General features: G+C 38.0%; 1 pseudogene; it reads right to left on the bottom strand.

The window, feature by feature from the left end:
- Window positions 1–264: 264 nt before the first annotated feature.
- On the bottom strand, window positions 265–745 carry LOC118356256 (annotated as a pseudogene).
- Window positions 746–3,682: the final 2,937 nt, after the last annotated feature.

Here is a 3,682-nt window from a genome sequence, read left to right as displayed (position 1 = left end):
GAGATTACATTAAAAATTTTAAGGGGCACCTGGGTGGCTCAGTTGGTTAAACAACTGACTCTTAGTTTTGGCTCAGGTCATGATGTCGGGGTTGTGAGATCAAGCCCTGCATTGGGCTCTGAAGTCAGCAGGGAGTCAGCTTCAGATTCTGTCTCTCCCTCTTCCGCTGCACCTTCCCCTTTCTGGTGTTCTCTTAAATAAATAAATCTTTAAAGAAAAAAAATTTTTTAACAGTCTTGAGGTTTTTTATTTTCTTTACATTTATCATGCCACGAATTCATAGGGAATGGTTTCCAGCAGTTTGGGCTCCTTTCTATTGGTTCTCATAAAACGTGCTTCTCTGGGTGGGGCAGGCTGGCACTTCAGTTGAACCCAAGTACCTTTTTTTTTGGCTTCCTTCTCTTTCTGATCATTTTCCTTCACACACTTCAGGAAGCTATCTCAGCTCTTTGAGTGTTTAATATGCTCAATGTGTACATTAATTCTCTTGGCAAGAATCTTGCCCTTGTTTGTTTAGAACAATGCCAACAGCATGCTCAGTAACATTATAGACTCTTCCAGTTTTGCCATGGTGACATTTGTGGGGCATTCCTTTTTGAACAGTGCCCATTCCCTTGATGTCCACAATATCACCTTTCTTGTAGATTCCCATGTATGTGGCCAAAGGAACAACTCCATGTTTTCTAAAAGGCCTAGAGAACACATAGTGGGTATCTCTCCTCTTTCCCTTTGTTTTGATCATTTTAGTGAATTACTGGAAGATGGCAGTTCCAGACAAAAGGAAAGCAGAAATTTTTAAAAATAAAATATAAATGGGACTCCTGGGTGTCTCAGTTGGTTAAGTTACTGACTATTGGTTTAGGCTCAGGTCATGATCTCAGGGTCATGGGATCTAGCCCCATGTCATTGGGCTCTGTGTTCAGAGGGGAATTAGCTAGAGATTCTCTCTCTCTCCCTCTCCCTCCCACACTCTGTCTTTCTCTCTAAAATAATAAATAAATCTTTAACATAAAAAATAATAAATAAAATAAAAATAAAATATTAAATATTAAAAAGTTTTTAATTAAAATGGGCAAAGAGGGGAACCTGACTAGTTTAGTTGGTGGAACATGTGATTCTTGGTGTTGGGGTCATGAATTAGAGCCCCATGTTAGGCATGAAGATTGCTTGAAAAAAAATTAAAAACAAAATAAAATAAATTAAAATGGGCAAAGTAGCTTTATTCTTAATAGCCCCAAAGTGGAAATAACCCAAATGGCCATCACTTGATGAATTAATAAACAAAATGTGGTAGTCACAAACAATGGAATATTAGTCAGCCATGAAAAGGAATGGAGTGCTGATATATGCTACTATATGGATGAACTTTGAAAACATGCAAAGTGAAAAAGCCAGTCACAGACAGCATACATTGTATGATTCTTTTTGTGTGAGATGTCCAGACTAGGCAAATCCTCGAATAGTTAATTTGAGACAGAAAGCAGATTAGTGATCACCGGGAGCCATGACGTGGGAGGAGCAGGAGAGAACTAGTAATGCGTGCAGCATTTCTTTGGGGAATGATGAAATATTTTGGAATTAGATAGTGGTAATGGTTGCACAACTTTGTGAGATACTAAAACCCACCAAACTGTACACTTTAAGTGCGTGAATATGAATTATATCTCAATATAGCTATTTCCTTAAAAAGGAAACAAGAATGAGCAAAGAAACTGGCGAACATGAGGATATACCTAAAATACATACACAACAACAATGAAATAAGGGATTAAAAGCACAGTAGAGGGGCACCTGGGTGGCTCAGTCGTTAAGCGTCTGCCTTCGGCTCAGGTCACGATCCCAGGGTCCTGGGATCGAGCCCCGCATTGGGCTCCCTGCTCAGCAGGAAGCCTGCTTCTCCCTCTCCCACTCCCCCTGCTTGTGTTCCCTCTCTCGCTGTGTCTCTCTCTGTCAACAAAATAAATAAGATCTTTTAAAATAAATAAATAAATAATAAAAGCATGGTAGAATTATAATATCAAACAATCATTGGGGTTGTGTGCTTCCACAGGCACACATGGGATAATTTTAATTTCAAAAAGGTTAAGGACTGCAGTTGATTAAAACATATTGAATATATAAAAAGTCATGAGTTCAGAATAATTTTTTAGAAAGCAAATAGTCCTGGAGATAGCCAGGCCATCAACTTATTCCTCTGAAAATTGTTAGTTATAGGGAAAGAACTAAACATTTCTGCTTTTCTAATATAAATAGAATTTCAGTATAACCTAATATCCCCGTGGATAAGGGAAAGTGTTTCAAAACAGAAGAATTCCAGTTAGGGCTGGGACTAGGGTAAGGTGAGTCAAGTGCCTAGGGTAGAAAATTTGAGAAGGCACTCACCTTGCCCTGATTCTAGTTAATAAATGCAGGAGTGTCCAAACTAGAAAATTGTTTCAACCATTAGTAAAATAAGTGATTCAAGCACTAGTCATTAATGCTGCTAAAACAACTACAAGAAAAACTGATAGGAAACATATAAAAATCAGGCTGTCACCATCCAAACCCAATCATCACTCTTAATGCCACAGAAAGTGAGACAACCAACATCGCATGCCTCCTGAGTGGGTACAGAAAGTACATAGCAAGACTTAGTAAGGATTCTCAGGAAAAAATTTTGAGTCATAATACAATCAAACCGGGCACCTGGCTGGCTCAGTCAGTGGAACATGTGACTCTTGATCTCGGGGTTGTGAGTTTGAGCCCCACATTGGGGGTAGAGATTACTTAAAAATTAAAATATTTAAAAAACAATAATAGGGGTACCTGGGTGGCTCAGTCGTTAAGCATCTGCCTTTGGCTCAGGTCATGATCCCAGGGTTTGAGCCCTGCGTTGGGCTCCCTGCTTGGTGGGAAGCCTGCTTCTTCCCCTCCCACTCCCCCTGCTTGTGTTCCTGCTCTCACTATCTCTCTCTCTCTGTCAAATAAATAAATAAAATCTTTAAATAAATAAATAAATAAATAAATAAAATAATAATGCAGTCAAACCTTTAAAACTGACCCCTAGTCCACAGGAAACACTGAGCATAAAGGACGCAGTCCACAAGGAAGCAATATACAAGATCTCAAAGGAGGGACTTTATATTAGACTCTAATTTCATCAGCAAGTCAATGAAAGGAAAAATAAAAGGGGAGGGGACTGTTCTAGATTAAGAGAAACATAAGACTTAAAAGACTTATGAGAAACACGAGAGACGTAACAACCAAATAAAACAGATCCTGTTTGATCTTGATTTTAAACAGAAATTACAAAAAGAATTTTTTATACAATCAAGGAAATTTGAGTATGGCTTGGTAATTGAATAATATTAAATAATTATTTGCATTTTGTTAGATGTGATAATGGATTGTGGTCATGCAAGAAAATATTTGGAGATTTCTTTTTGAGTTGCATACTGAAGTATTTAGAACTGAATGGTACAATGTCTGGGATTTGCTTTAAAATACTCCTACTCCAACAAAAAACATAACAAGGGGGAAGGGGTAAATGAAACAAGTCTATGGTTAAATGAAGCTAAGGGATGGACACATGGGGTTTGTTATACTTTCTAGTTTGGGGCATGTTTGGAAAGTTTCACAATAAAAATCCCAAAAATATGGGTACCCCATTATTCAGCTAAATCTCACTGTGTAGAATGTATCC

This window comes from Zalophus californianus, chromosome 1 (assembly GCF_009762305.2).
Source record: "Zalophus californianus isolate mZalCal1 chromosome 1, mZalCal1.pri.v2, whole genome shotgun sequence".
NCBI lineage: Eukaryota > Metazoa > Chordata > Mammalia > Carnivora > Otariidae > Zalophus > Zalophus californianus.
Note: the sequence above shows the minus strand (reverse complement) of the source record. Positions and strands in the feature narration are given on the sequence as shown.